The sequence below is a fragment of the Aulonocara stuartgranti genome (genome assembly GCF_965226115.1).
Source record: "Aulonocara stuartgranti genome assembly, chromosome: 1".
Classification (NCBI taxonomy): Eukaryota; Metazoa; Chordata; class Actinopteri; order Cichliformes; family Cichlidae; genus Aulonocara; species Aulonocara stuartgranti.
This window is the reverse complement of record NC_138939.1, coordinates 30287814-30295819: the sequence shown is the minus strand read 5'-3', so window position 1 is coordinate 30295819 and position 8006 is coordinate 30287814.

The window sequence follows — 8006 nt, the reverse complement described above, 5'->3', positions numbered from 1 at the left end:
AAGGACAGAACTCTGCTTATCGCTCGTGCCTTGGAGGGAAAACCGGGATGGACATTTTTTCCTTCAGAGGAAGAGAAAAGCACAGCACAAGAAGCCAAAAATAAATATCTAACTGCAATGAAGGAGGCAGGAAATGTGATTCAGGAATTACAGGAGGTGCAGGAAGCTTTTGAAGAGGGAAAAAGGAAAATGCAGTTGGCAACACAAGAAGCTGCAAATGTAATGGCTGAAGCTGAAAAACTAAGAAAGGAATTACTGCATGTAAAGCAACAACTTCAAGAGGAGAAAAAACGTAAACATGAGGCAGAAAATGAGATTGAAAATATGAAGAAAGAATTGTTGGAAGCTCAAAAAGTGTTGGAGAAAGAGAAAATTAAAATACAGGAAGCAAAGAAAGAAATGGAAGATACAAAGAGTTATACTCCTCAAAACATGAAGAAGGAACTGATGAAAGTGCAAGAAGAACTTGCAGAAGAGAAAATTGAGGTGAAGGCATTCATGAAAGAAATGACTGGCTCTGTGGTGACCAAGAAAGACTGCAAAGACGCACTTAAAGAAATACAAAAGCACAAAAAGGAAGCTAAAGAGCTCCTCAAACACAAAGTGAAACTCGCCAAACAGCAGCTGAAAGAAAAATTTAAAGATGCCGAGGAGCAGCTCAACAAAACCTTAAAAGAACTGAAGGCAAAAGAAAAGCAAGCCGAGGACAGGAGGGGATTCTGGAGCAGACTGCTGAGAAAGAACTGATCCAGCAGCATCGAGTTTGAGGAGATCAATAGTTTCTTCCTCCTCTCTCCACCTTTCTTTCACCCCATCCTTCTTCTTGGGACGTTTGTTTGTCTTTTAAAAACTAATCTAAATACATGTACTGAAATACACAAATAAAATTGCCATAACTTGACCTCATGTTGCCTGCTTCTTTTCTTGTGTCTGTGGATGTAAAACAGTAACACACTTTCTGCTCTGTGTGTCTTTAATTGTAAATAAATGCAATATGTTTTCATTTTAAAATGCAGTGCAAAAAACTTCCTTTCACACTCCCTTGCTACCTACCAGAGTCCTCAAAGAGACAAAAGACTCTTCCTGTGGAGTTGTCTGCTTCCTCCAACTTCCCTACTAGACCCCCACCATTTGTCTTACTGTGTGAGTGTGAGACATGTTAAAATCCAGTGGCACCAAGGTATCATACAATAAAATAATGTGATTAATACATAAGTAAAAGAAATTCCTATACATGCCCCTTCCTGATTTCTTATGTTTTAACATGTTTGTTACACTTACATGTCTCCAATTTCAAATGTTAACACAGATGTTCAGAGTAAATACAGATTGTAGTTTTTTAAATGATGATTTCGTTTAGTTTGGGGAAACAGCTCTCCAACTTTACCTCATGTAGAAAAAGTCATTTCCTTCTAAACCTAATAAGTGGTTTTGTCATCTAGCAAGAACTGCAATCAAGCATTTGCAATAACTAATAAAAAAGCACTTGGGACAATTGTGTTGGTGACAGCTTTTGTTATAATATCAATAATATTTCTATGAATATGGGATACTGTTACATGTTTGCATAGACTTTTGTGAAATATGGAGACACTCCTGGCATTATATGAGCAAAGTGAGACTCATTTTTTAGGGTTGGTGGAGATGTGTGAAGATCCAAACAATCCCTGTCAGTGATGGAGAAGGTTTGATGAAAATATTTGGTAAAAAGTTCACCAGCATGAAGGAAATGAAGTTTCAAACTTCCCTTTGGAGGACCCCAGCACGCCTGCTTAAAGAAAAGTAAGTGTGGCGATGTGGATGCTTGCAGCGACTGCTGTATAGAGGCCATCCTGCTACACATGAAACACATCAGAGTCATAATTGTTATTTTAGTCACGTGTTTGTTTATTATCCTTATTGTTTTATCTGGGACCGTTTGCAGACATCTCAGAGAGAGGAGACACCAGCATCTGAACAGAGACTCAAACCAGCAACCTGCAGCTCCCTGCTTGGCTGCTCCAGTTTTCTCCTCACTCATGTTGCCCACCAGTGATTTCTAGCTGCCCACCCACACAGCAGGCTAGAATATGCGCTGAGCCTCAGCACCCAATACTTGGACATGTTTTCTTTATTAAATAATGAACCAGACCCCAAAAGGTAAACAGCTGTTATTGCTAGGCAACGGGAGCAGCATTTGGTGATGCAGCACCTGACATTCCTGACCATGTGGGCGGAGCATGCATGGAATGGAATGTTTAGTAGAACTGTGCAACACAAGCACTTAGTTACAGCATTGTTCATTGTATCCAGACACAGCTAGAGACACATCTACAGCAGCATCTCTGTGCAGGACAAACGACAGTTGACGAAGAAAACATCAAAAACTTCACTTCACTCCTCTACAAAACGTTGGTTCCTTTGTTTAAAAGGCCAAAATGAATCAAGGGAGAACGAGAAGAGGATCGGCGAGTGCTTCACCTCACAATTCAGTACAGCTGATTAACCTGCAAGAAGAATTTGAAATGATACAGGCTGAAAATGTCAAATTAAAAGAAGAGGCAGAAAAATCAAGAGGAGAAGCTAAAAATTCAAAGTTTGAAACTGAGGTAGTATTGCAGGAATTACTGCATGTGGGTCTCAAAGTTAAAGGAGAGAAAATGGGAAAACAACAGGCAGAAAATGAGAATGAAAACATGAAGAAAGAACTGTTGGAAGCTCAAAAAGCATTGGAGGAAGAGAAAAGCACAGCACAAGAAGCCAAAAATAAATATCTAACTGCAATGAAGGAGGCAGTAAATGTGATTCAGGAATTACAGGAGGTGCAGGAAGCTTTTGAAGAGGGAAAAAGGAAAATGCAGTTGGCAACACAAGAAGCTGCAAATGTAATGGCTGAAGCTGAAAAACTAAGAAAGGAATTACTGCATGTAAAGCAACAACTTCAAGAGGAGAAAAAACGTAAACATGAGGCAGAAAATGAGATTGAAAATATGAAGAAAGAATTGTTGGAAGCTCAAAAAGTGTTGGAGAAAGAGAAAATTAAAATACAGGAAGCAAAGAAAGAAATGGAAGATACAAAGAGTTACACTCAAAACATGAAGAAGGAACTGATGAAAGTGCAAGAAGAACTTGCAGAAGAGAAAATTGAGGTGAAGGCATTCATGAAAGAAATGACTGGCTCTGTGGTGACCAAGAAAGACTGCAAAGACGCACTTAAAGAAATACAAAAGCACAAAAAGGAAGCTAAAGAGCTCCTCAAACACAAAGTGAAACTCGCCAAACAGCAGCTGAAAGAAAAATTTAAAGATGCCGAGGAGCAGCTCAACAAAACCTTAAAAGAACTGAAGGCAAAAGAAAAGCAAGCCGAGGACAGGAGGGGATTCTGGAGCAGACTGCTGAGAAAGAACTGATCCAGCAGCATCGAGTTTGAGGAGATCAATAGTTTCTTCCTCCTCTCTCCACCTTTCTTTCACCCCATCCTTCTTCTTGGGACGTTTGTTTGTCTTTTAAAAACTAATCTAAATACATGTACTGAAATACACAAATAAAATTGCCATAACTTGACCTCATGTTGCCTGCTTCTTTTCTTGTGTCTGTGGATGTAAAACAGTAACACACTTTCTGCTCTGTGTCTTTAATTGTAAATAAATGCAATATGTTTTCATTTTAAAATGCAGTGCAAAAAACTTCCTTTCACACTCCCTTGCTACCTACCAGAGTCCTCAAAGAGACAAAAGACTCTTCCTGTGGAGTTGTCTGCTTCCTCCAACTTCCCTACTAGACCCCCACCATTTGTCTTACTGTGTGAGTGTGAGACATGTTAAAATCCAGTGGCACCAAGGTATCATACAATAAAATAATGTGATTAATACATAAGTAAAAGAAATTCCTATACATGCCCCTTCCTGATTTCTTATGTTTTAACATGTTTGTTACACTTACATGTCTCCAATTTCAAATGTTAACACAGATGTTCAGAGTAAATACAGATTGTAGTTTTTTAAATGATGATTTCGTTTAGTTTGGGGAAACAGCTCTCCAACTTTACCTCATGTAGAAAAAGTCATTTCCTTCTAAACCTAATAAGTGGTTTTGTCATCTAGCAAGAACTGCAATCAAGTGTAACCCTGGTAAGATTTACAGCAATCAGAAGTACAGGGTTCTTTGAATGCATCGTAGTCCTTGTCTGATAGTTTAATTTCCGGGCTTGCCCTGAAGGCACCGTCTGCGGCTCCGTGCGCGTGAAGGTGTGGTGTAGAGGAAAAAGGACGGCAAGGAAAAACTCCATGCTGCCGCGGAGCACGGTTTTTTCCCGTTGAAAGAGAGGAAAGAGGTTTAATTAACATTTGTGAGAGAGCTGTCGTTAGCGGTGAACCACAGACGGGTACCTACCTGAAAGGAGTCGGAGTATTTCTTCGAACTTTTTTGAACTATTCTGGTGAGTTAGCCTAGCTCACTTAGCACCGCTATTGCAGTTCAATGCACTGGAAAAAATAACTAACCAGTCAGAATAGTAGTAAATGTGTTTAATGATGTTTAAGATGTGTTTTCATAGTATTGCAATGTTGTGACAGTTTTGTTTATTATGAGTGTCTAATGTTTTTACTTTCTTGGGCCTGCTAGTTCAGCCGCGGCCAGCTAAGTGGTTATGCGCAGTTCACGTGCAATAGCTGTGCTGTTACTGTAACTGCGGGTGATGCACAGTAATACGGTGTATTTACTTTTAATGTGTCACAAGATGCAGATTTATTTTAATATTTCAAAAGAACCAAGGACATTAGGAACAAGGACATTTAAGGAATGTGGACATCTAACATTCTGCATATTTGTGTGCAGACTGGTTTTCTTTTTGAGGTACAGTTCCATGGGTGCCAAGTGAGGAGCTGGTATCGTGGGTCTAAGACACTGTTGCTGCTGTGGAGGCCTTCTCTGTGTCAGGACGCCGACACGTTGATGCCTGCCGTACCAGGAGGGCGGTAGGGAAAAAAACAAAAGGAAGCCCACCTGAGAGATACCTTATCATTTTCTTTGCTACTTATTCTCCGCCTGAGATTCAGGTCGTTTTCAGTTCTTAACCCAAGACAGTGGGTAACTGAATAAACTGACACCATAAGGAACTGGACACTCACGTGCTATTTTCTTTTCTTTTTCCTTTTCTTTGGGGTGTTGAAATATTGTGTTTCTTGTCTTACATCTATTTTGATTGTTTCAATTATTTTTTGTGATGCATTTGAAGATATCCCTACATTGAGGATGAGCAAAGGGAACTGATCCAAAAGGAAATATATAAAGCAAACTTTGTTTCATAAACCTGTGGTCGTGCGTGTTATGTGGGTTGGAAGTCTCATTGCTCTTACAGAGTTGCTACCGCCAATCTCCTTCCCAAACCTAGATTCGGATATTGTAGACATTGCACTTGGGCGAGCAGTATAGATCATCTCTTTATAGATAGAGGGACACACGTCCAGGTTACATAAAAAGTGGCGAGCCAGCCAGGAGATTGGTTAATAGTAGCTTTCTGATCTTCCACCCCACACTACGCACGTTTGAGATTTGTTCCACTGAGTCAGGTATGGATATTTGCAATCGTTTTGAGGTTAATGGTCAAAACTCCCTGTATGTAACAGGTATAGGACCAGAATACACAGATGAGGAAATAACTGCTGTGTTCAAAGTTAATGGAGATATTTCTAAATTAGTGAGGATCCCTGACGAATCAGGACAACCAGAGGGTAGAGCCCTGGTCCAGTATGCATCTGACAGGTCTATCTCTAGAATCGACCCCATTACTTTGGGTACCGTACCAAGTCCAAAGGACCCAGCTGTGATGTGGTTTGCGAGGACCATTAGAGATGTTTGTCAGGAAGTGGTGGGGAGGGAGATAGCTTGCAGATACCTGGACGAACTAAAGTCTGTCGCAGGCAGTGGCAGGAAAGGTTTCTTGAATGTGCTTCAGGAGGAACTGCATGGGAACCAGGGCACATCACATGACGTACACAGTAATGCTACACAGCCCTATGCAGCTCAAAATGCTAACACACCTAATAATGATCAAAATGAGCCTGCAGAGCCCTCACATGTTTATAGTGCATCTGCTAGTTTACCAACGAGCCCAGTCCACATCAGTGAGGATGTTTTTAACCCCCCCCAGATCCAGAGAGTGATTGTGGAGCATGTCATCCGAAGTGAGTCCACCACTTCACCATCCCCACAAATAAGGTTGCGCACCTTCTCTGGGCGGATGCCAAGGCCAAACGGTGAGGTGGACTACGAAACATGGCACACCCAAGTTGATCTTCTCCTTAACGATCCTTCCTTGAATGATGCTCACAAGGTGAGAAGGATTCTTGAGAGCTTGCTGAGTCCAGCAGCTGATGTTGTGAAGCCTCTTGGCATCTCTTCACCACCAAGTGTCTACATCACTCAACTTGATTCTGCTTTTGGTGTTGTGGAGGATGGAGAGGAGTTGTTTGCGGCATTTCTCGGCTCTAACCAAGATAGTGGAGAGAAGCCATCAACATACTTGAACAGGCTCCATAGCCTCCTCACAAGAGCAATTTCTAGAGGGGGAGCCTCAGCTGGAAATTCCAATGATCATTTGCTCAGACAGTTTTGTAGGGGCTGTTGGGATCAGAGCATCATCATCGGCTTACAGTTAGAGTGCAAAAAGGGAAATCCACCAACATTTCCTGAATTCCTCCTCATGCTGAGGACTGAGGAAGACCGCCGTTCCACAAAGCTAGATAGGATGAAAAAGCATTTAGGTGCTTCGAAAGCTAACATGTATGCCCACCATGTTTTTGATATGCCCTCTTATGACTGTGAGCCTGTCCCACTGCCTAACTCAAAGCCGAATGAGACATCAAAGCTTGAAAAGAAAGTAAACGAGCTAACTAAACAGTTGGAAAAGCTAAACAAAAAGCCACCGAGCCTCACTCATGATAGTAATCCTCCCCTAGTGGTAAAAGCAAAGCGAGATGAAACCTCTGATATTGAGAACAAGATAGCTGAACTGACAAAGCAAGTTGAAAAACTAGCACAAAATCAGAGAGAGTACTGAAAAGACCGACTGCTTTGCAATCAGTAGTAGTAACATGAAGAGGGGCCTTAAGGTGCCTGGAATGCCGAGGCCGTGGTTTTGTTTTAAGTGTGGGGAAGACAACCACATTGCTGCTCACTGCTCCAATGAACCCAACCCCGCACTGGTTCGCAAGAAAAATGCAGAACTCCGGGAGAGGCAGGATAAGTTTTTAGCTCAGCAGGCTGCTTCCCCATTCACTTTAAACTAGTAGCAGCTCCTGTAGTGGGACGTCCAGGAGCTGCAGTTGATGATAACCCCTGTCCCAACAGATCAGTTGATGGTGCTGGAACACAGAAGAAAGTCATAACCCACACAATGACTGAAACCTACCGTTGCACAGAGCGATCTATACCTGCAGGGCTTGTAGGTCCTCGTTGTGCGGCTTCTGTCTTTCTTGAGGGTGTGCAGTGTGAGTCCATAATGGACACCGGCTCACAAGTTACAACAGTGTCCGAGTGTTTCCATAAGAACCATCTGTCTCACTTACCTATACATCCAATTCATGCCCTTCTTGAAATCGAAGGAGCAGGTGGACAGCAGGTCCCCTATCTTGGTTACATAGAAGCGCGTGTCACTTTCCCGCTGTCTGTTCCTGGCAGGAAAGAGGAGCTAGTCGTGTTAGCACTTGTGGTGCCAGAGTGTCAGTTCAACAGCAGGACCCCCCTGTTGATTGGTACCAATGTGTTATTACGACTTTATGAACAAGTACTTGAACAGGATGGTCCAGAGGTTGTTTGCAAACTCTTCTCTAGAGATTTTGCAGTGATCTTCCAGCATATTGCCCAGATCCATGACCTCAACAACCATGCTCATCCTGTCAGGTTACATGGTGGAAACCCCATCACCATCCCTGCAAAACAAAAGTGCTGCATCACAGGTGATGTCAGGTTGAAAAGGAACAGTCAGACCACATTTGTGCTTGAACCCAATGAACATCACAGGTTGC